Here is a 26,132-nt window from a genome sequence, read left to right on the forward strand (position 1 = left end):
GCTTTATTGGTGAGCCTGGGTTATCCCTCCAGGAAGCTATACTGCCTGGCTTTCATGGGCTGGCCTGGGTTAATACTCCTCCATGGGCTGGCCTGGATTAATACTTCTCCACGGACTGGCCTGGGTTAATACTCCTCCATGGACTGGGCTGGGTTAATACTCCTCCACGGACTGGCCTGGGTTAATACTCCTCCACGGGCTGGCCTGGGTTAATACTCCTCCATGGGCTGGCCTGGGTTAATACTCCTCCACGGACTGGCCTGGGTTAATACTCCTCCACGGACTGGCCTGGGTTAATACTCCTCCATGGGCTGGCCTGGGTTAATACTCCTCCACGGACTGGCCTGGGTTAATACTCCTCCACGGACTGGCCTGGGTTAATACTCCTCCATGGGCTGGCCTGGGTTAACATCCCCCCATGGGCTGGCCTGGGTTAATACTCCTCCATGGGCTGGCCTGGGTTAATACTCCTCCATGGACCGGCCTGGGTTAATATCCTCCCATGGGCTGGCCTGTGTTAATATCCCATGGGCTGGCCTGGGTTAATACACCTCCATGGACTGGCCTGAGTTAATACTCCTCCGCGGACTGGCCTGGGTTAATACTCCTCCATGGGCTGGCATGGGTTAATACTCCTCCATGGACTGGCCTGGGTTAATACTCCTCCACGGACTGGCCTGGGTTAATACTCCTCCAGGGGCTGGCCTGGGTTAATACTCCTCCATGGACTGGCCTGGGTTAATATCCCCCATGGGCTGGCCTGGGTTAATACTCCTCCACGGACTGGCCTGGGTTAATACTCCTCCATGGGCTGGCCTGGGTTAATACTCCTCCATGGACTGGCCTGGGTTAATATCCTCCCATGGGCTGGCCTGGGTTAATATCCCCCCATGGGCTGGCCTGGGTTAATATCCCCCATGGGCTGGCCTGGGTTAATACACCTCCATGGACTGGCCTGGGTTAATATCCCCCCATGGGCTGGCCTGGGTTAATATCCCCCCATGGGGTAGCCAGGGTTAATATCCCTCCATGGGATAGCCTGGGTTAATATCCCTCCATGGGATAGCCTGGGTTAATATCCCTCCATGGGATAGCCTGGGTTAATATCCCTCCATGGGATAGCCTGGGTTAATATCCCTCCATGGGATAGCCTGGGTTAATATCCCTCCATGAGGTAGCCTGGGTTAATATCCCTCCATGGGATAGCCTAGGTTAATATCCCTCCATGGGATAGCCTAGGTTAATATCCCTCCATGGGGTAGCCTGGATGAATATCCCTCCATGGGATAGCCTGGGTTAATATCCCTCCATTGGATAGCCTGGGTTAATATCCCTCCATGGGATAGCCTGGGTTAATATCCCTCCATGGGATAGCCTGGGTTAATATCCCTCCATGGGATAGCCTGGGTTAATATCCCTCCATGGGATAGCCTGGGTTAATATCCCTCCATGGGATAGCCTGGGTTAATATCCCTCCATGGGATAGCCTGGGTTAATATCCCTCCATGGGATAGCCTGGGTTAATATCCCTCCATGGGATAGCCTGGGTTAATATCCCTCCATGGGATAGCCTGGGTTAATATCCCTCCAAGGTTAATAATCATCGTCTCTCTTAAACCAGAATTCATCGTTCAAGTGCAGACACAAATGAATAAAACACTGACAAAAATAAGGAGAGAATAAGAAAAATGAACAATGGGAGTGAAAAAAAAAACTGAATAAGGAAATTTGAAAGTGCCTTACACTATATTTTATAGGCCTTGTATGCAAATTAGGCGGTAATATGCAAGCTCATTTCAACATTCCCTTTGTTGTGTCGTCGTCAGCAGGAGCCAAGAATGAAGAGGAAGGGAAAGTGGTATTTGCAGCTGTAACACTCATGTTTAATGTCTGTGTTGACAACTTCATAAACTGTTGAAACACCTCTAGTTTCGGCGTCAACAATAACTGAGCTGTTAGTGGAAGCAGCAGCTCAGACATGCAACACAATAATAGAAGCAGTCTATCGTTAAACCGTATCAGCGGGAGGAGCTCCAGTTGGAAAGTGTCAGTAGCGCTGAGGTTCCCGTTAAATCCCGTTAAAACCGCGAAGCATCGGTAACAGCAAGAGAGTGAGAGGCAGGAACGGGACGAGAGGCGCTGTTGTAGCCAGACCTTCACATCAGCCATGTCGGTTCGGCTAAGTCGCATCGGGTGTTTGTCTGGCCTCACTGTGCGTGCTGCCACTGAGCTTCCCATGCAGCACTTCTTTCTTCCTCTTCCTCGTAACAGTGACTATAACGGGTATCAGTTGCAGTGATGGAAGCACACACTGTGAACGTGAGTGATGGGAGACCCAGTCATCGAGAGGAGAAATCCACTAAACAAACTGAACATATCACGAAGAATAGACCGGGTAGAGATAATAAATTTAATAACTTGAGAGGCCAAGGAAAGAGACAATGTGGTACCAATGATTCTAATATACAGTCTTCAGCACCGTAAGTTTTAGGACTTGCCCGTCATGGGTTAGAGTTCCGTCCACCCATGATCCGCATGCTAGTGGCTTTGTGCTTCACAATGTTTTATTACATGTAAACTACATTTTGTACACTGCAGAAAGAAATAAAGTTTGTTTTGTTTGTTTATGTATGAGGCTTGGTCGTCTGTGTCACTCTCCAGGCAGCGTCTGTTCAGTTTTGTTCTCGACAAGAGTGATCTTTTAACTCCACTGGATAAAAACTAACGATTTTACAATTTTTCCATTTGCGTGGCCAGCTTTATATATAAAACCACTAAACCCGTAGAGGTTATACTGCTCATTGGAAGGTAATAGAAGCGAAAACTCCTTGGATCAAGAACGTCTTTCACAAGGATCAATGTACCGTACTTGAAGGGTTGGGTTGGACCGAGGATTGGTTGATAGAAGACAGATTGAAGGCATAACTGAGGTACAATTTGAGTGGAGATCAGTCACAAAGTGGCGGTCAACAGTGATCACTGTTGGGTCCTGTACCACCTCTGTCTCCAGTCTCTAGACCACTGGTCTTCAAACTGTGGCCCACGGGCCACTTGCGGCCCGCCACAAGATTTAATGCTGCACGCAGCAACTTGAAATATTTATAAATAGTAAAATTAATAAACCCTCTTTTTCAGTCACTTAAAATTAAGGATTTTGTTAAAACAATTAATATGTCAAAATTTGTTCAAATTTTAGTTCTAAGGGAAAAGACCAGTGTAGAGTGAGTGCCGCCTGGTTAATGAAGAATGGGACGTAAAGTACTTCTTTGTATGAGCGGATGATAAAGCCTTGTGTGTTGTGTGTCACGAAACTGTTGCAGTTTTGAAGGAGTACAATGTACGTCGGTACTATGAGACCAAACATAAAAAACCAGGTTATTCACAATTCACAGGAACAGTGTTCGGAAAAATCTGAATCAATGCATCGCAAATTGCTTTCCCAACAAGTTTTTTTTTATGCAGAAGAGAGTTGAAAATGAAGCTTTAATCAAGACCAGTTATAAAGTAGCTTATGTGTTAGCTAAACGAGGAGAGCCATTCAGCGATGGAGATGTAATCAACGAGTGTATGATAGAAGCAATGGGAGAGTTACACCTAAAAAAAGAAAATCTGTTCATAATCTTCAACCAAATATTGCTGCTCGCAGAACTGTGGATATATGAAGCAATATATTTCATCGAACTGCAGACAAAGCACGAAATTTTCAGCTTATTCTTTCACACTTGATGAAATAAATGATGTCACACAAAATATTAGTATCAATGCACAGCACAGGAACCGGAGAAGACATTTTCCAAAAAAATTAAACAACTGTTTTAGAATATATCCTAGAGTGGGATAAATTGTAATGCGTGACAATTGGTGGAGGAAAGAATATTACTGAGGTGGATAAAGATTTGGTTGAACAAATCACAAAAAGTTGTGAAGATGGTGGATTCTCAAGCCCATGTTTCTACTTTCTATATTGTGTTATTCATCAGCAAGCATTGTGCGGAAAATATGTGGATATGTGTTGCGTTCTGAAGCCAGTTTAGTGATTTTCTGAAAGAAACTGATTCTGAGTTCGTTGACTTGTATTATTGTACAACAGTTTGATGGCTTAGTTGTGGAAAGGTTCTATCATGGTTCTTTCAGCTTAGAAAGGAAACTGATTAATTTCTCACAGAGAAGAATCGACCTGAACCACTTTTATCAAACGCTGACTGGCTCTAGAAATTGACATTTTTTGCAGATGTGACGAGTCATATGAATCAACTGTATCTGAAGTTGCAAGGTGAAACAAATTTGATTTGTGATCTATTCACACATGTCAAGACATTCAGGGCAAAACTGATGCCATATGAAGACAGGTGAAAGTTTCTAACTTGGTTCATTTCCCAGGTTGTGAAAAATTTCATGAAGAAACTGAAGCAGAATTTTCTTCTTCATTTGCAACAGAAATTATTAATGACTTGCAAAAATAATTTCAGAAACAATTTTCTGATCTTGATAGAAAAACAGATGAAATAAAGCCGTTTCAAAATTCATTTGATTGCAATGTTAAAACACCCAAGTCAGTTTGAAATGGAAATTATTGATCTGCAGTCAGATGACATGATGAAAGAACAATATTAAGAAGGAAATCTGATCCAGTTTTTTTCATATCTTCACAGTTTGAACAGTTTCCAAATTCGAAGATATTTGTGGATTCGTATCAGTTTCCGGCACAACGTACCTTTGTGAACAAATACTTTCAAAAAAATGAAGTATATCAAGTCCAAATATAGCACAAATTTATCTGATGATCATTTAAAATTTATTCTAATAATTGGCTCATCAAGCTTGAAGCCTCAATTCACCAATATTTTAAAATTAAAAAACCAGTTCCATCATACCCATTAATCTTGTGCAAATTAATCTTGTGTCATCTTTTCCCATCTTCAGTTCAATAACTGAATATACTGTTAGACCATTGGTTTATGTTTGACATTTTTACTCATTATACATTATTTCTCAGTGTAAGCACAGTATTGTTTCTTCGCAATTGTCACATTTCTCTTTTGTTCTGAATCATATCATGATGATTACAAAAAGAATCCAAATTAAACTTATTCACTCATTTATATTTATTTATAAGACTGATTTTTTCCTTTGGCCCGTGAAAATGTGTAACATATACAATGTGGCCCTTGTAGCGAAAAGTTTGTGGACTCTTAAACAGGGGTGGAAGCAGCCGATAACCTGAATGTAGACTCGTATACTTAGGAAAAACAGTACACAGTGCAAATTTTTTGTCTTAGCGACGTACGTGTTGAGCTTCAAGTCATGATGTGCATGGCGACTTTAGTCTCAGAATCTTAAATCAATTACTCAAGCTGCACCACGCCTTCCACTGAACGACCCACAGGGGCTTAATCTTTCAATTAAATATAACAGTAATAATAATAATACTAATTAAATAACAGACATTTTTTACCAGTCTGGAGCACTGACTTGACGACTCCAGTTCTGAGACTGTGTAATTGTTCTTCGCGAACGAGAAGGCAAACATCACGGGGAGATGAGAGAATAATGGTACATAAGAGCTGTTTTACGAGGCCACACTGTGTAAACCTCTTCACTAAGGGCATCCTCTGTGGCAACAAAAGATCACACGTGATGGTACTTAATGAGTAATCATTTTTAATAACATAAATAAGAGAGCAATTAATTGGTCTCCGTTAGTCAAGGATGGTATCATATACCGACAAGTAGGTCAATAAGACGTAAGTGCACCATTAACCACAAGTTAGTGCACCACTAACACATTTATTACGAAACTGTCTCGCACATTTGGAGGTTTGTCAGTCCGATAATCAGAGCACAGAAATTGATCAGACAAATGTGCAACGCATGGGTATCTTTATTTTGAAGACGTTTCGCCAACCAGTGGCTTTATTAATTCGGTAAAGGGGTTAATTAAAGGTGTTGAAACTGAGACAATAGTAGACGAGTATATACAGCGTATATAGCTGGGACAATGTCAGGTACAGCGCGTGCATGGTCCTAGCCTGCTGGGAGATGTCAGGAACTCACTGACGTCAGGTTGTGAATGGAATCATTACATTAATCGTATAAATACCCACAAATAGATAAACATTTCACGTGTGGAATATTTACGTCATCTGATAAAGAATTAGAAACATGTGCAACATTTGGGTATGTTTATTTGTAGACGTTTAGCAATCAGAGATGCTCTTCACCAGCTCCACTCTGATTACCTCATCTTTTGTATATAATTCTTCACATAATGTCTTTGTATTGTATTGTAACATGTGGACGAAAATTGGAAGCTGCACCTATCTATAGAGATAATCCTGAGGAAACTGATCAACTCGTAGGTATTGTATACCATTTATGTACATTTAAATACCCAGACATTTCGCCTGTGCAGAAGGCTTCATCAGTCAAATATAGAGGTAATTAATATATTCGAGACAGTAAAGGATATGGTGATATCAACGTGATGTAGACAGAGAACCTTGTGTATAGTTCAAGTCAATTATTAAAATAAAAGTGTCTTCTTCAGTTAGTTTTCTTTAATGCCCTAAAGTGTACATAATTGTCTTTATCCATAACCGACATCACCTGGTCGCAGTTTTGGTGGGACAAGATTAACCAAGATCCTGGACAAACTATGAGGTTGACTTTGTCCCGTCTGTATGTAGTGTTTTTACTTTCTTACTTTCTGTTGGACTGGCAACACTGCCAACTGGCCAGTGAATCTCTAAATCATTGTGTAGATCCTGTGCAGATGCGAGTTTTATCTTTGTGTGTCCTTCAAGAGGATGTTTTTGATGGTGAAGGGACCTTGATCTAAAAAATTAAAGGTAGCGCCTCTTTCCTGAGGGTCAGATTTATTTCGAGTTTTCCCATAAATAAAATAAAAATATGTCAGTTTAATTTTTTTTGGTAATAGATGTATCTTTCGTTATGGCGACGATGACTTTTGTTACTCGCTGTTGACACTGCTGCAGTGAATATAAAAGCATTAGTGACATGAATGCTGTTTTTGTCTTTAAGGTTGTGTTGCTTCTTGATGACTTTCTTCTCATTATTAATTCAGAAAGGATATCCCAGGATAAGAATTAAGACACGTGCAATATCTGAGTATGTTGATTTGATCACCGGCTTCCAGGCTGAGGGACGACCTCGTCTTCTACTGTCTACGTTTTTCATCTCTGTATTACACTGAGAACCCACCATTAGCGACGTCTTCAACTGAAGATACCCAGGTATTGCACACGTGTCTAATTTCTCATGTCCGTTTTGTTTACCATTTCTATAATAACCCAAGAAAGCCACATAGTGTGGCTTAATTTCACTGGCGTCTTTTAAGTCGTCTCTTCCAGGATGAGACCCATAAGTGTTAACTAACCCTCGTGCATCTATTTATTGCTAGGAAAACAGAAGCATCAGGTGTCAGGAGGCTTCACCGCTGGTGAGCACCTGTTGAGATGGAAGGTGTATCTCCGCTAAGATAATTATATATTTCAGCAGTGAAAGTTCTCGTGAATGCTTTTTCTGTGGATCGCTGCAGGGTCTGCTGTGAGCTGTGACAACAATGGCAATTTATCTAGAGATTGTTGGTAGTGCTGAGGATGTCAGTAATGGCTGCTTAAGTGATTGTTACTGGTTATAAACACAGCTGATATTGTGATTGATGGGTGATTGTTTATGTTGTGTTTCTGTTCAGGTTGAGACCTGTGGCCACGGTCGCTGGCGGGCTGCCACACAGATGGAGGATAGAGAAACTTTTTTTTTTCAATGTGTGTATTTTTCTTTGCAATCCATGGATTTATCCTTAGACAAATCCACAAAGCAGCATGAGTGTGTATCACCTGCCAGGCATGGACCAGTACGCCTACTACTGTCTTCTATTATGTTTTCAACTGATGATATAGGTCTGTCGTTGACTGCAGTGATTTCTTGTTCTGAAGTTCCTGTCGTTGTTCAATTTTTTATTACACTCATGAGGGAGCACTAAACCCACTGGGGTCATAAAGCGTTTGAAGAGTAGGATTATTCGACTTGAGCCAAGGAAGACAAAGGTAGCTCCATTTACCTGGCTTAAGACCCCTTCATTAGAATCACAAGACTCGCCTTGGAGAGGATTCTCTTTCAATAACACAGTTCAGATGACCCTCCAAACCACGGCAATCACACTCTTACATCCTACTTAACCTGCTTCACTGAATCCCTTCACGTTACCTTGATCGTACTTCAACAGCAAGTCAATTTAAGCATGGAGATCACTTATCTCCGCTTCCATCTAACGCGCTCACACAAGCCTGTTGGATGCTTAAGCTCCTAGCGTTCAAAACCTCTTTTACCCCCTTCCCTCCAACCCTTCCTTGGGACGACCTATTCTTTCCAGACACCCCAGGCTTATACACCCTCTTGGTCATCCTTTTCTCTCTCCTCTAAAACTGCGCAAGCCATCTCACAAGACTTGAATCCATTTTCTAAATTCCTTTTCGTAAGTCAGCACCGTCCTGTAATGTTAATAATTATAAATTATGGCTTACACTGTATTTCCCACTATTTATCTTAATATTTACGGAGATCATCGTGTCTGCAGTCCGGTCTCGGACTAGGCCTTCTATATTAAGAACATAAGAGCACCGCAGTAGGCCTATTGGCTAATACTAGGCTGGTCAGTTTCACTCGAGCCCAAATTGGAAACGGTGAAGGGCCGATGTTAGGCGGTGCCTAGCATGGGCCAGTGAGTCTGCTCCAGTGCTCCTTCTTTCTTATATACTCATGTTTTCAGAACTAAGAGTTAGGAAAATACAATAAAGTGTGAAGTGAATGTAAGGAGAAGCTTGTTAGAGCGTCCTGTCCTGTCCCGTCCTGTCCTGTCCCATCCTGTCCCATCCTGTCCTGTCCCGTCCTGTCCCGTCCTGTCCTGTCCCATCCTGTCCCGTCCTGTCCTGTCCCGTCTACACGTTCATGAGATCGTAATGACACGAGTGCAAACAAACCATACCATACGACGGTCTGTAGTTTTCAGATTCTCTGACCGCGGGTTCAAACCCTACCCGTGGTATGGTTCATGAGACGTCATGAGGAACATGCCTGTCAGAGTGCATAGTATTTAAGAGGCTTCAGTTTCACATGCCTATTTATGCTTTTACATTTCCGTGGTTTATGTTAAGTAAAATTATGAAGAGTGGTTGTCTGGTTGTGAGGCTGTCTGGTTGTGAAGCTGTCTGGTTGTGAGGCTGTCTGGTTGTGAAGCTGTCTGGTTGTGAGGCTGTCTGGTTGTGAAGCTATCTGGTTGTGAGGCTGTCTGGTTGTGAGGCTGTCTGGTTGTGAGGCTGTCTGGTTGTGAGGCTGTCTGGTTGTGAGGCTGTCTGGTTGTGAAGCTGTCTGGTTGTGAGGCTGTCTGGTTGTGAAGCTATCTGGTTGTGAGGCTGTCTGGTTGTGAGGCTGTCTGGTTGTGAGGCTGTCTGGTTGTGAGGCTGTCTGGTTGTGAGGCTGTCTGGTTGTGAGGCTGTCTGGTTGTGAGGCTGTCTGGTTGTGAGGCTGTCTGGTTGTGAGGCTGTCTAGTTGTGAGGCTGTCTAGTTGTGAGGCTGTCTGGTTGTGAGGCTGTCTGGTTGTGAGGCTGTCTGGTTGTGAGGCTGTCTGGTTGTGAGGCTGTCTGGTTGTGAAGCTGTCTGGTTGTGAGGCTGTCTGGTTGTGAGGCGGTCTGGTTGTGAGGCTGTCTAGTTGTGAGGCTGTCTGGTTGTGAGGCTGTCTGGTTGTGAGGCTGTCTGGTTGTGAGGCTGTCTGGTTGTGAAGCTGTCTGGTTGTGAGGCTGTCTGGTTGTGAGGCTGTCTGGTTGTGAAGCTGTCTGGTTGTGTGGTTGTCTGGTTGTGAGGCTGTCTGGTTGTGAAGCTATCTGGTTGTGAGGCTGTCTGGTTGTGAGTATGTCTGGTTGTGAGGCTGTCTGGTTGTGAGGCTGTCTGGTTGTGAGGCTGTCTGGTTGTGAGGCTGTCTGGTTGTGAAGCTGTCTGGTTGTGAGGCTGTCTGGTTGTGAGGCTGTCTAGTTGTGAGGCTGTCTGGTTGTGAGGCTGTCTGGTTGTGAGGCTGTCTGGTTGTGAGGCTGTCTGGTTGTGAGGCTGTCTGGTTGTGAGGCTGTCTGGTTGTGAGGCTGGTTGTGAAGCTGTCTGGTTATGAGGCTGTCTGGTTGTGCGGCTGTCTGGTTGTGAGGCTGTCTAGTTGTGAGGCTGTCTGGTTGTGAAGCTGTCTGGTTGTGAAGCTGTCTGGTTGTGAGGCTGTCTAGTTGTGAGGCTGTCTAGTTGTGAGGCTGTCTGGTTGTGAAGCTGTCTGGTTGTGAGGCTGTCTGGTTGTGAGGCTGTCTGGTTGTGAGGCTGTCTGGTTGTGAGGCTGTCTGGTTGTGAGGCTGTCTGGTTGTGAGGCTGGTTGTGAAGCTGTCTGGTTGTGAGGCTGTCTTGTTGTGCGGCTGTCTGGTTGTGAGGCTGTCTAGTTGTGAGGCTGTCTGGTTGTGAAGCTGTCTGGTTGTGAAGCTGTCTGGTTGTGAGGCTGTCTAGTTGTGAGGCTGTCTAGTTGTGAGGCTGTCTGGTTGTGAAGCTGTCTGGTTGTGAGGCTGTCTGGTTGTGAGGCTGTCTGGTTGTGAGGCTGTCTGGTTGTGAGGCTGTCTGGTTGTGAGGCTGTCTGGTTGTGAGGCTGGTTGTGAGGCTGCCTGGTTGTGAGGCTGTCTGGTTGTGAGGCTGGTTGTGAAGCTGTCTGGTTGTGAAGCTGTCTGGTTGTGAGGCTGTCTGGTTGTGAGGCTGTCTGCTTGTGAGGCTGGTTGTGAAGCTGTCTGGTTGAGAGGCTGTCTGGTTGTGAGGCTGTCTGGTTGTGAGGCTGTCTGGTTGTGAGGCTGTCTGGTTGTGAGGCTGTCTGGTTGTGAGGCTGTCTGCTTGTGAGGCTGTCTGCTTGTGAGGCTGGTTGTGAAGCTGTCTGGTTGTGAGGCTGTCTGATTGTGAGGCTGGTTGTGAGGCTGCCTGGCTGTGAGGCTGCCTGGTTGTGAGGCTGTCTGGTTGTGAGGCTGTCTGGTTGTGAGACTGTCTGGTTGTGAGGCTGCCTGGTTGTGAGGCTGTCTGGTTGTGAGACTCTGGTTGTGAGGCTGTCTGGTTGTGAGGCTGTCTGGCTGTGAGGCTGCCTGGTTGTGAGGCTGTCTGGCTGTGAGGCTGCCTGGTTGTGAGGCTGTCTGGTTGTGAGGCTGCCTGGTTGTGAGGCTGTCTGGTTGTGAGACTGTCTGGTTGTGAGGCTGTCTGGTTGTGAGGCTGCCTGGTTGTGAGGCTGCCTGGTTGTGAGGCTGCCTGGTTGTGAGGCTGCCTGGTTGTGAGGCTGCCTGGTTGTGAGGCTGCCTGGTTGTGAGGCTGCCTGGTTGTGAGGCTGCCTGGTTGTGAGGCTGCCTGGTTGTGAGGCTGCCTGGTTGTGAGGCTGACTGGTTGTGAGGCTGTCTGGTTGTGAGACTGTCTGGTTGTGAGGCTGTCTGGTTGTGAGGCTGCCTGGTTGTGAGGCTGACTGGTTGTGAGGCTGCCTGGTTGTGAGGCTGCCTGGTTGTGAGGCTGTCTGGTTGTGAGACTGTCTGGTTGTGAGGCTGTCTGGTTGTGAGACTGTCTGGTTGTGAGGCTGCCTGGTTGTGAGGCTGCCTGGTTGTGAGGCTGCCTGGTTGTGAGGCTGACTGGTTGTGAGGCTGCCTGGTTGTGAGGCTGCCTGGTTGTGAGGCTGCCTGGTTGTGAGGCTGCCTGGTTGTGAGGCTGCCTGGTTGTGAGGCTGACTGGTTGTGAGGCTGCCTGGTTGTGAGGCTGCCTTGTTGTGAGGCTGACTGGTTGTGAGGCTGCCTGGTTGTGAGGCTGCCTGGTTGTGAGGCTGTCTGGTTGTGAGGCTGTCTGGTTGTGAGGCTTGAGGAATGTACTCATCAATTCAAATATAAATTAACAAGACTTTCCAATACATTTTTTGTATTTTTTTAATTATGAAATTATAAATTATCATATATAACGAGTGAGTAGAAGCATCCGTATTATAACTGCAATTATCATTATAAGTATTGATTTTTCAAATGAATAATGTTAATAAAAGCAGTTAGTGAACGCAGCAATCATTAGCGAAGTTAAACTAAGAATTATTACTAGTCTGCTCAACTATAAAATAATTACCTCATTCCGTACACAAACGAATCTGCTAGCAAGGAGTATAATTAGTTTGTTTTAATATATAAATTTATCTATCACCTCAAATGACATTTGTAATTAACCACTGTTTATATGACTCAGTTCTAAGTACTCCTGCCACTTAATAATAATAATAATAATAATAATAATAATAATAATAATAATAATAATAATAATAATAATAATAATAATAATTATGCTCGTATGGCTTGAATTTATTAAAGCAGTTAATACAAGGAACACACATAGTAGCTAAGGGTTGTTATGAGCCATAACAACCACAGGAAGTACTTTTTTCACTCATTGGGTAGTGAGTAGAATGAACAAATGCACACGAGGTGGTAGAGGTAGACACTATACACAGCTTCAAGAGTAAATATGATCTGGCTCAGACAAGGAGTTATGAATCGACCCAAGCAAGTACAACTAGGTAAGAACAAGAGTTGTGTTGCAGTACTAATAAATTTTAATTATGCAAGCACAATAGGGAAGAATTCTACCCACGATGAAACAATACTCACAGTAGTATGCAGTTGGAGAGGACCTCGGGGGAAATAAGCCACAGTACTTGGCTTTCCTTGGTTACTCGTACAAGGTAGTTAATAGTCGGAGGTATTTTTTTTTTTTTTTGGCCTACTTAAGGAGCTAGCTGAGTAGGCGCACCTGTTTACATTAACACTTCTTTAAGACATGCAATGATTCACAGGAGAGAGAAAAACAAGAACCACCATTTTCACAGCTTTCTGTCTAGTACATAAGAACGTAAGAAAGGAGGAACACTGGCACTAGTAACCTCCACTCTACGTAGCTGGTACTGGTAACCTCCACTCTCTACGTAGCTGGTACTGGTAACCTCCACTCTACGTAGCTGGTACTAGTAACCTCCACTCTACGTAGCTGGTACTAGTAACCTCCACTCTCGCGTAGCTGGTACTAGTAACCTCCACTCTCTGCGTAGCTGGTACCAGTAACCTCCACTCTCTGCGTAGCTGGTACCAGTAACCTCCACTCTCTACGTAGCTGGTACTAGTAACCTCCACTCTCTGCGTAGCTGGTACTAGTAACCTCCACTCTCTGCGTAGCTGGTACTAGTAACCTCCACTCTCTGCGTAGCTGGTACTAGTAACCTCCACTCTCTACGTAGCTGGTACTAGTAACCTCCACTCTCTGCGTAGCTGGTACTAGTAACCTCCACTCTCTACGTAGCTGGTACTAGTAACCTCCACTCTCTGCGTAGCTGGTACTAGTAACCTCCACTCTCTAAGTAACTGAGTCTTCTATAGTTCTACCTCGTCCAGAAAGTACGCGACACGTTTTCTAAGAGCTTGGTGTTAACAGTTCAATGTTCCCGTCTCACGTATTTTTACAAAACAAGAAAACATTATGACATTTTGTAGTCAAAATCACAAATAAACAGTAACCATTCCAGGGTTCACTGTTCATAGACATTTCAGTTATTCTGTATAATGGAAATAAGTCACTTATCTGACTTCTTTGGGTTATCCTCGGTAATTTACCCAATATATGATAATTATACTTGTGTGTACCTGTGCCTAAATAAACTTACTATGGGGAGTGTCTTTTTCTAGATAATTTTACAAACACAGTTAGCATGTAAATAACTTTCAGCCAGTTTTATAGAAATAAGTCAGCCGCAATGAGTTGAAACATCACCTTACCGATAATAGTAACCAAACAGTTTCATTTGAGTTACCTTGGGTTAAATATTAAACCGAAAATAAAGAAAATAGTTATTGGAAGAATAAAAAGATTGGAACACACAAATAACCCTCACACTGGAGAAAGAATAGCTTAGGACGACGTTTCGGTCCGACTTGGATCATTCACAAGTCACACTAGTGACGGACGTTTCGGTCTGACTTGTGAATGGTCCAAGTTGGACGGTAACGTCGTCATAAGTTTTTCTCTCTCCTACGTACAAGGTATTTATGCATTGTAAGTAAAGTTAGTCCTGACGGATCCTGCGCACAACCTGACTTATAATTAGGAGAGGCTGGTGATGGCTCATGCGTCTCTATACAAGACGAACTGCCATGTCATAGTTACTTACAACTTAATCGCGTCTAAATTGTTGACAGCTTTTTGAAAAGTTAGCAGATGCCTTGCAACCTGTTATATAAAGTTGGGGGATGCTAATATAGCAGTGTGTATATCACACTCACTTTGAAATATTTTAAGTAAAAGGATGCAAGTGCAACTAATTTGACATTTTGTGGCAACTTTTCGCTCTCCAGGAACTTTGTCAAGCAGTTACAAACAATACATGGACACAGAGGGTATATATAGGTTTTGAGTGAGCTGCAGTAATAGTGGAGTAGTAGTAGCAGTCATACACGTGGTGGATAAGTCAACTGGTACATCGCTTTTATAACCTTTTTACTTATGTACCAGCTGACTTTTCCACCATGTGTATCACTACTATTACTATCTTCACTACTACTACTACCTCCACTAGTACTACACCTCACTCAAAACCTATATATACCCTCTGTGTCCATGTATTGTTTTAATGGCTTGATAAAGCTCCTGGAGAGCGAAACGTTGTCACAATAAAATGTCACATGAGTTGCACACGTGTCCTTTTACTTAATTCTACCAATATTAACACACTCTGATAGATATATTGTAGATCACGTCTCAGGCGATGTACTTGAAAAGGAATCGAATGGAAAGTACCCACATTGCTCATTTTATCCTTCGTTAAGACAGTGTATACAGGGAACTCATAGCAAGCTAGTCCGTAATCTGGCAGGAGAGCGCTAAACACTACCATCTTGGCTTGATAGTTTTAGGTCAGCCTTACCATGGGAGATGAATCAGTCAGTTCCGTGAGTTGTTGACAGTCGTGTTTTTACGGCCTGACGAGTCAAGGCCACGTCTGTAACAAGTATCTGAGGCTGCTAGAAGAAAAACAAGTATTGTTTCAGACAACGGAACAATGCTCTTCTCCAGACTGAGGGACTGACCACCTCAAAACTTTAAGGGTGATGGACTGATTACATCGTCTTCAAGTATCTTCTGCTTCTATCAACTTTTCTGTACTCGACTGAAGAAGCCTACTGTGTAGGCGAAACGTTTCGAAATAAAGATATCTAACTGTTGCATATGTGTCTTACCTAACAAAAACAAGTATACGGGAAAGCATTTTTTATTAAATACAACGTTTCATTTACAAGAGTCATCGTTAAATGATTGATAAACCCTTACTCAAGTGAAACGTCGTATTTAAGTAAAGGTCTGCTTTTTCTGTAGCTGTTAGTTTTCAGTTTTCGCGTACCGCCTCATTCCAACTAATAGGCCTACCGCAGTGCTCCTAAAGTTTTATTTCTTAACTACCTGGGGCTACACTAGGCCATCTCATAACTGCAAACATCAACAAATTCAAGGACCCACCTGTGTACACCCAATAAATCATTATCCATCCCTCTATCAATCGATGTGAAGGTTTGACGCACCATATACCACCCACTTTAATCAATTAAGCAAAACTTATAACCAAACAAGGTCGGTGTGATGACATAACAGAATTTACATAATGTAAATATTAAATATTCGCTGCACAGACAATTGTATTCTATTATTATTATTATAATTATTATAATTATTATTATTATTATTATAATTATTATTATAATAATTATTATTATTAGAATGTTAGATCCTAGTTATTGTAGTTTATATGTCCAGCAGCACAAGCAGAAATCATCGTAGAATTTATAAAGATGAGAGAAATGTAATATACCTAAGCGGTATACTCACACTGTTGTGCTGCTTCACGTCCAATATGGCCGACAAGTAACCTATAACATTATATATAAAACCTCAAAAAGCAACCATTTAACAAGTCATTCGGAGCCACTAGACAAGTCTCTCGCAACCATTATACAATTTTGTTTAAACTAGCAAAAGTCTGCTTGAGCAGCTGGAGAAGGCTCAGGTCAGTCGCTCAAGCGTGTTATTGTCACTTATTGCGCATTGTTCCCAACGTGAAATTACCCGCTGCACTCTTCAAGAACAATTGTGCTGGCTTGCTATTCCGTGAATCATGCTTTAGTAGAATGTTGTTACTTGACACTATTGCTAAACAGTTTTACTTCGCGGTTCATTATTAATGATACTATTACATGAGACCATTCACAAGTTATTATTACTGTCATGAGGGAGAGTTGACCAGTCACAACCCGCACATTCTAGAGATGAAACTAATTTAGTTTGCCCTGGAAGAAGATTAAGTGAATTATAAACACTCTTGAGGGTTGATAATATCTGATAACTCACGAAAGCGTAGTTGATCGCTAGCGCACTCGGCTCACACACTCGGCTCACACACTGAGGTCTGTGACTCACGAAATCGTAATGACAGTTTTGAGTTTTGAGACTCTCTGATCGCGGGTTCTATCCCCGCCAGTGGTATGGTTTGAGGTGTGTGGTCCGATCCGTAGTACGGGTGGAAACATTCGGGCATATGTCCTTAAGATACCTGCTATCCCTGTTCACCTAGCAGCAGATAGGTACCTGGGTGTTAATCGACTGGTGTGGAACGCAACCTAGGGACAAAATTGACCTAATTTGCCCGAAATGCTCTGTATAACAGGCGGCTTTCTATATGGTAGTATGTCACTGATGTCTGCTAGGCCTGTATACCTTGTACATATATGTACTTGTAGTAAATAAAGATATTACTATTGTTATATTATCAGTGTGCTGATTCTCATTGGACCCCAATGGAAATAAGTCACTCTGTCTGACTTTTTTGGGTTATCCTAGGTTCTCTACACATATGCTGCTATGTATGATAATTCTATGTAACTGTATTTGTGTATACCTGAATAAATTTACTTACTTACTTACTTACCCATTCGTTTCGTCTCGCCCAGGGATCGACCCATGTATTTTCGGTCGAGCCGAACGTACTACCACTGTGCTACGAGGTACCTACACCACTCTCAAACCCAAACGAACCGAAACGTCATCTCCAATTTGTGGGTTGCGAATTGTTATAGTCATGTTATTTTGATGTCTGTTCTGCATAAGAACATAAAACAGAATGGTGTAGTAGGTGTACTAGCTCTTACTAGACAGGTCTAACTCACCCTCAAGTTGACTCGACCCGCCTCGAGAATGGTTGTAACAATTTCTCTCATATATTCCAGCTCACGAACACAAGCGCACTCACAATCAATGGGCAATACACACACTGCAGCAATGTCAAAACAATTTCACTCACCTCGTTATCTGTGGAGATAAGTTGTGACGCTACAGATATGTGTAAGTAGATAAGGAATATAAAATTGGACGTTTGCATGCGTCCTGTAGTTAATTCCTCCCTCGAAGTAATCCAAAATCCTGGAGTAATTATGTTCCTTTTAATTTATATCACAGAGCTGCAGCTGCTTTTTCGTGGGCACATTTGACAATGCAGAATCTGACGTATTCCTTTCTGAGAAGGTATTTCTGCAGGCGTCAGTGCAAAGGGAAGCTCTCAGAGATATATTTTCCAAGGATGAACTCTCGCCAATTTTTTTATCCACTTGTTTCTTAACACGATAACCTAGCCCTCACACACACACATCTTAATAGCTTCTGCTGCTACTAGCTACATCAGTTCATCAGCAGAGGACAACAGTAGCACCATAGTTGTCGCACCTTAGGGTACTGCCTACGTCACGATGAATAATGCTTTACAGTTACACAGTTCACACACAGTAGTATTTTCTAGTCCATGGAGAGAAGCAACACACCCTCCCTCTAGACGTCTTGTCGATGCACTGAATGAAATTCTTCAACGGAGGTAACTCAGGTGAGAAGAAGTTACCAATTGCCAATTTCTTAAGAAAAAGCTTCTTATTTGATTTTGCCTGCTAGTATAGCTTAAGCTGCGTATCTATAAACAATAGCATTAAAACAGAATTAGACTGGTAAATGAAAAAAAAAATGGTGTAGAGTGAAGGCGTGAAGGAGTTTGGTAAGATATTGGTGATCCCAGTGAGGTGAAACTTGTGTTGACAGCCACAGGCTCAAGGAACGGACCTACACGGCTTTCTTTCTGCCAATTTTCTCCTTTTCAATGACGGTATATATTTTTTTTACGTTGTTTCACGTTTCCATATCTTAATTTATAATGTTGGTGTCTTGTTCATTACAGAAAGTGAAACTTGTCTCTGAAACAACTTACAATGATGAAAGGGCCTTGTATTTCTTCTGTATTTCACTCATTATCATTATATTCTTGGGGAAGCGCTAAACTCGTTGGGGTCATATGCTAGATGGAAACTAGGAAGCAAATAAGTTTTATTCGGGGAAAGAAAGGGGTAACTTCAACATCCTGGATCAGGAGCCCAGCGATAGTATAAAATCGCCTCTCTTGAAGGGTGTACCATCTTTAACAGTATAGTAGATTGTTCAGTCACTGCGTGATCCAAGAGAGGTATTCCCCGCATCCCATAACCCCAGCCCTCTCTACCTCCTGCATGAGGCAGTTGTACCTCCACAGCTTCAAGAGACGGGAAGTTACAGCTTTATCACTTAATACGAATATACACGAAGACAGACGATGAGATAATCGGTTCATAAGTCTTGCAGAAATATATACACTAAAGAGTGGGAGACGAGGTAATCAGTCCCTCAGTCAGCAAACCGGTGTTCAACACCTTACACGCCTTTCTAATCCTCTTCTTTTCCATATTGTATGCCATTATTACCCTGATAGGAGGTAGAGATCAGTCCATCCAAAAAACCCAGAAGCTGGAGCTCAACAAATACAAAAAGTCTATTGTAATTTAACACCTTTAAGAGGCTCGGGAGCTGGAATTTAACCCAAGCACTGCAGATATTTACCGTATGTACTAACACACTCAGAAAATCAAGACACAACAGACATAACATAGAGTGCATGACTCCGTGTGTCATGCACTGCCACGCCCTCAAACATATCAAATATGATAAATCAGACACATGTGCAATTCTTGGGTATCTTTATTGAGGAAACGTTTCGCCACACAGTGGCTTAATCAGTCCATACAAAGGAGAATCGTGAAGAACAGGAGGAGAATGAGGTAATCAGTCCCTCAACCTTGAATCGATGTGGTCAGTCCATCAATCTTGAACATAATACCTAAGAGTTGCACATGTGTCTAATTTATCAACGTATCGGTTCTCTGAACCATTCATCTACAACATCAAATATCGCATGAAACTCCTTCAGTTTCCCTAAATTGTTAAAAACATAATAAAACAACGAGAAATATCTATACATGTTGTTGCCTGGGAAAAATAAATTCATCGAACATCAAAACCACCTAAAAATAGAAATTGATTTTGATTCGGCAGCTTGAGAATGTTTTTTTTTCATCAATTTCAAACTTTCAGAGGCGATGTTTCTCACTTACAACAAAGATAAGATTGTTATTGATCTATCAATTGCCCAATTTCATTCTAAAATCCCTATTATTGCCCTATTTTGCTTTAAACTATTTAGATCAAACTTATTGTAAACTTCTTTTATTGACCATTTTTATTCTACACTTTTTTAAACTAGTATTTTCAACTACAACTTTTATATTATCCTGTCTACCATCTTACTAGCATATTATAACCAAGTCATTGCCATTTTTATTTTCATCATTTTTTTTTTATTATTCTTTTGCTACCTTAACTTGTGTATTTTATCCTGTCAATTTAAATCTAGTTATACTCTTATTCTTGTAAACAACTTGTATAACACCTTAGTGCAATTACAATTGAGAGTCTTGTGCCTTTTTTATATTATTAGATTAAACTCAGTTGTACTATAGCTCATTCTAGCTCAATACATAGTCAATACCAAATTCACTATATTAGACCTTAGTGCAGTTACTAGTGAGAGACTGGTGCTATTTTTAATTTGTATTTTTATATTATTAGATTAAACCTAGTTGTACTATAGCTCATTCTAGCTCAAAACATAGACTCCACAAAAGTCATTATATTAGACCTTAGTGCAATTACAAGTGAGAGTCTTGTTCTATTTTTAATTTGTATTTTTATATTACTAGTTTATACCTAGTTGTACTTTAGTTTATTCCAGCACAACACATAGACAACATCAACTTCATTATGTGTAGTAGTGACTATACTCTATATGACCAAAATACTCTAGCTATATACTTGTCCAAACTTCCCACCACTACAGATATCAGTACTAGAACTCAACACACAACTCAGGATATAAATAATCATAATTTAAACCTAGAAGATGATTGATCACGTTGACCCTGATCTAAACCTCCATAATCTGACACCCAATCAAAACCTATTGGAAAGTAACTGCCTTTATTACACAGCATCACAAGCCAGCACTATCCTGAACACTGCTCAAAGTCTATCAGTTCTTAACTATAACATCAGGTCCTTAAGCAAGCACTATGATGACCTCCTGGCACTCCTTGAATCACTAAAGACACCCTTCTCCTGCATTATTCTTACTGAGACCTGGCTTAAGCAGGACACAATAGATATCTACCCTCTACCAGGATACACAGCAATTCACAACTGCAGAACAAACCAAGTTGGGGGTGGTATTGCAATCTATTACTCTAACCAATTATCTTGTATTAGCACCACTTGCTTTAGTGATGAATATGGGGAATACATTTTTGCTAATTTTACTGTAAAAAACCTTAAGACACCTATAACAATCGGTGCCATTTACCGGATACCTCACGCAAACATCCCAAATTTCAGTGAGAAATTAAAGTCACTAATAACAAACAGACAAATGAATAAGCACCACCTTCTCTTAGCTGGAGACTTCAACATCAACCTTGGCATACTAGATGATCAGCCTGTAACTGATTTCATCAACAATATGAACAACACACTTCTCATACCAACAATAACTAAACCAACCAGGCTCACTGAGACAAGGGCAACCATAATAGACCACATATGGACCAATATACTAGCCCCCCTTAAATCAGGGATAATCACAGCACTACTGACCACTACCCTACCTTCCTCCTGACAAACATTAGTAAACCACCACTTGAATACAACAAAGTGGCCTTCTACAGTGTTCCTCCATTCTTATGTTCTTATGACATTCCTCAGGTCACGTGCGTCACACCTCACTCTCCGCCTATATATAATGTCTTCCTACCTCTGTATGTTAGAAGTGATCAAGGTCCCAGGACCGAAACGTTTTCTAATAAATATGTTATAGTGTTTGCTTACGTGTCTTTCTAAACCAACTTGTCGGTATTTATTACCAAGGTTTATACCACAACAAAGTCTCATTTAGACTCCATGACGAGGCCTCAATAAGGAAGTTCACAGCTGACCTAGAGACTGTTGACTGGCCTACAGAATTCTCCAAGGCCAATGGTATTGATGACTGGACAGACATTTTTCTTAGCAAATTACTTAGACTATACAACAAACATTGTCCTATAAAAACGAAACAGATCACAAACAAACGGCTTGGTTGCACATGGCTAACCAGCACCATTCTGAAATCCATTGACAAGAAACACCAATATGAAAAGCAATATAGACAGGGCTTAATACACAAAGATATTCTTAAACACTATTCATCAGTTCTCACCAAAGTAATAAAGAAAGCCAAACAACTATACTACTCCAGTAGATTTACAGACACTAGAGGAGATATAAAAAAAGACCTGGAAAACACTCTCTCAGATTCTAGGGACCCACAAACTGAAAAAAAACAAGAATATTGTCCTAACTAAACCTAATGAAACACCACTACATCCCACTGACACAGTTAACAAGATAAACGACTTCTTCTCAACCATAGGATCTAATCTCGCCAATAAAATCCCACATACCAATGCCCATGCTGGGGACTACCTAGATGGGAATTTCCCAAATTCCTTCTATCTTGCACCAACTGAGCCCACGGAAGTCACCGAGATTATAAAGTCACTTAAAAATAACTCAGGGAATCTGTCTCATGTCCCACCATTACTGTACAAGCGAGCGGCCCATGTCCTTTCACATGCTATTTCATTACTTTTTAACAAGTCACTAGAAACTAGCACCTTCCCGAAACTACTCAAGATGGCAAGGGTTACACCAATACATAAAGGTGGTGACCCTACAGACTTAAACAACTATAGGCCAATATCAAACTTACCATTGCTATCCAAAATCTTTGAGAAACTCGTGCACAGGAGACTATATTCATTTATAACGGCACAAAACATACTCAACCCCTGCCAATTTGGATTCAGGAAAAATAAAAGCACTAATGATGCAATCATAAAAATGCTAGATCTGCTTTACACAGCGTTGGAAAATAAGGAATATCCACTAGGAATTTTTATTGACCTAAGAAAAGCATTTGACACAGTAGACCACGACATCCTACTCCACAAACTTGACCATTACGATATAAGAGGCCATGCGCTTGCTTATTTCAACTCTTACCTTACTAATAGATATCAGTATGTCACCATTAAAGACACAGCATCAACAACACGGCCACTTGATACTGGAGTTCCGCAGGGAAGTCCCCTGCTCTTCCTCATATACATCAATGATCTTCCAAACGTATCCCAACACCTGAAACCCGTTCTCTTTGCTGACGACACGACTTATATCATCTCTCACCCTAATCTTGCCACCCTGAACACCAATGTTAACGAGGAGCTGATCAAAATATCGACTTGGATGACAGCCAATAAACTTACGCTTAACACTGACAAAACCTTCTATATTATGTTTGATAGCAGAGCAGGAGATGCACAAATTAACATTAAGATCGACAACACTCTAATTACCAGACATAATGAAGGCAAATTCCTAGGCCTATACCTTGACAACAACCTGAATTTCAGCACCCATATCCAGCACACAACCAAAAAAGTATCCAAAACGGTTGGGATCCTCTCCAAGATACGATACTACTTGCCGCAAAATGCCCTTCTCACACTATACCACTCACTTATTTATCCATACCTCACCTATGCTATTTGTGCTTGGGGATCAACTGCAGCAACACACCTAAAGCCAATAATAACCTAACAAAAAGCTGCAGTAAGAATAATCACTAAATCCCATCCCTGGCAACACCCCCCCCCACTCTTCAAAGATCTAAACTTACTCCCTGTTCAGTACATCCACACTTACTACTGTGCAATCTACATCTACAGGACCTTAAACTCCAATATCAACCATGACCTAAAACGCTTTCTTGATAGTTGTGACAGAACCCACAGGCATAACACCAGACACAAACATCTCTACGACATTCCCCGTGTCTGACTAAACCTTTACAAAAATTCAATGTATGTCAAAGGCCTTAAAATCTGGAACACCCTACCTGAGAACTCTAGAACTGCAGACACATTCATCTCCTTCAAAACTACCATTAGAAAACATCTTATCTCCCTGATACACCCCGTCAACTAACTACACGAATACCACCTGGTGGTTCACACTTACACTCACTCACCCATTTGACCATAAACAGAAATATTAATCTCAATCTTAAAATAATGAATCCTGTGATAATTCAATACTGAAACTATATACTGTGCCAAAACAAAAACATTCACATTGCTAAACTCACAAACTAGTATTTAGTCACTTAGCCATAATACCAACTTACCTCATAATTTGTAATATTTTAAAATTAAGAATTAAACTAAGTCTGCCCGAAATGCCTAGCCATGCTAGGTGTTCTAGTGGTACACTCTGTAATCATTATTTTACTACATGTAAACCACACAATAACCAAATTCTGTAAACTCAGCATTGTAATCCTTATAGAGAAAAAACTTTTGAATTTTGAATTTTGAATTGCCAATTTTATTTTCAAAATGCGCGATGCTCTTTTTTTTTTTACCTTACAATACCCAGAGAGCGCATGTTCCGTATGGCTTCCAATTTTAAAACACTGACCCATCTAACTAAAAGAAAAGTTCAATATAATTTTAAGTTGTGTAAATGAAATTTCACCCATTTATAAAAAAAAAAAAAAATTGGCTTCCCAACATTTTTTTTGATAGGCATAAAATATCCAGGGCTAAATATTCAACACTAAACATCCAGCACTAAACATCCAGCACTAAACATCCAGCACTAAACATCCAGCACTTAACATCCAGCACTTAACATCCAGCACTAAACATCCAGCACTTAACATCCAGCACTTAACATCCAGCACTTAACATCCAGCACTTAACATCCAGCACTAAACATCCAGCACTTAACATCCAGCACTAAACATCCAGCACTAAACATCCAGCACTAAACATCCAGCACTTAACATCCAGCACTTAACATCCAGCACTTAACATCCAGCACTTAACATCCAGCACTAAACATCCAGCACTTAACATCCAGCACTAAACATCCAGCACTAAACATCCAGCACTTAACATCCAGCACTAAACATCCAGCACTAAACATCCAGCACTAAACATCCAGCACTTAACATCCAGCACTTAACATCCAGCACTAAACATCCAGCACTTAACATCCAGCACTTAACATCCAGCACTAAACATCCAGCACTAAACATCCAGCACTAAACATCCAGCACTAAACATCCAGCACTTAACATCCAGCACTTAACATCCAGCACTTAACATCCAGCACACATCCAGCACTTAACATCCAGCACTTAACATCCAGCACTAAACATCCAGCACTAAACATCCAGCACTAAACATCCAGCACTTAACATCCAGCACTTAACATCCAGCACTAAACATCCAGCACTAAACATCCAGCACTAAACATCCAGCACTAAACATCCAGCACTTAACATCCAGCACTTAACATCCAGCACTAAACATCCAGCACTTAACATCCAGCACTAAACATCCAGCACTTAACATCCAGCACTTAACATCCAGCACTAATGTTATTGGCCAAAAGCAAGATTTGTATTATTATTCGGCTTTGTGAGGGTGAAATTTGCTAATATTAATAAAAAATATTGTTGCATTACTTTCTGTGCCATAACTTGAAGCTGATTCTTCGGATCGGTTTCAAACTCTTAACATTATTGGTGTATTGTGCGTAATGAAAGGTCAATATTGTTTTGGATTGTTTAGACACCTTGAACATTGGTGTTGTTGTATTGCAACAGTTAGGTATCTTTATTATGAAAGGTACACAGTAGGCTTCTTTCAAGTTTGACTGAAGGCCTATGTAGGCGAAACGTTTCATAATAAAGATACCTAACTGTTGCATATGTGTCTTACCTAACAATTTGTTAATGTTGTTGAACGAGTTGTAATAGTGGTTTCTGTGTGATAACTTGTTAATTTTTCTCCATATCGTCTTCAAACTTTAAGTGCTAGTGAGTTCTTACTTGGAGAAAAGTTTTTTTTTTATTATTGATTCATATAGGTGACAATTTGTCAGTATTGCTAAAACATAGGCTGTGTCAAACCTACCTTTCCTAGGCTGAAATATTAAACTGAAAAAAATAATTGATCTCGGAATTTATACCACATCTTTGACAATTATAATAGCAGCATCCTAAGACTTTTAAATCTTTATTTACTCTCGATATTAATTGTCTTACATGGCAGGAGTGACTTCAGCTCACAAGCTGAAGGACGAGTGGAAACACTGAGTATGTTTCCTTGCACCTTTTAATCTTGTTCACCTAGCAGTAAGTAGGTACCTGAGTGTTAGCCGACTGTTGTGAGTGGCATCTTGGGAAATTCATACAGTAGGCCAGTTTGATGACAGTGCCTTTATTGAGTTATCCTTCGACACTAACCTTCTGGGTTAATAATTCCAAATAAAGTCTACTTCTCGAATGTTATAGTATAGGACATAAGGACCACAATTCTTTGTCTTTCAATTTCACTGCCCTGACGATACAGTGGAATTATCGCGCAGAAGAATTTTGAATTTTTCGTCGTCATTGTTTTCAGTGCCTTTCAAATTATACATAACATAAC

General features: G+C 41.3%; 1 protein-coding gene across 2 annotated transcripts in view; it reads right to left on the minus strand.

Annotated features, from left to right (window-relative positions):
- Positions 1–17,974, minus strand: part of LOC128691609 (rho GTPase-activating protein 18-like) — a gene marked incomplete at its 3' end in the record, with an annotated part of 515,474 nt that extends 497,500 nt beyond the window's left edge. Inside the window, 1 exon segment of one of the 2 annotated variants that reach the window (XM_070088766.1) lies at positions 17,438–17,974. 2 annotated transcript variants of the gene reach the window in all.
- Positions 17,975–26,132: the final 8,158 nt, after the last annotated feature.

Source organism: Cherax quadricarinatus, chromosome 26, assembly GCF_038502225.1.
Source record: "Cherax quadricarinatus isolate ZL_2023a chromosome 26, ASM3850222v1, whole genome shotgun sequence".
NCBI classification, from domain to species: domain Eukaryota; kingdom Metazoa; phylum Arthropoda; class Malacostraca; order Decapoda; family Parastacidae; genus Cherax; species Cherax quadricarinatus.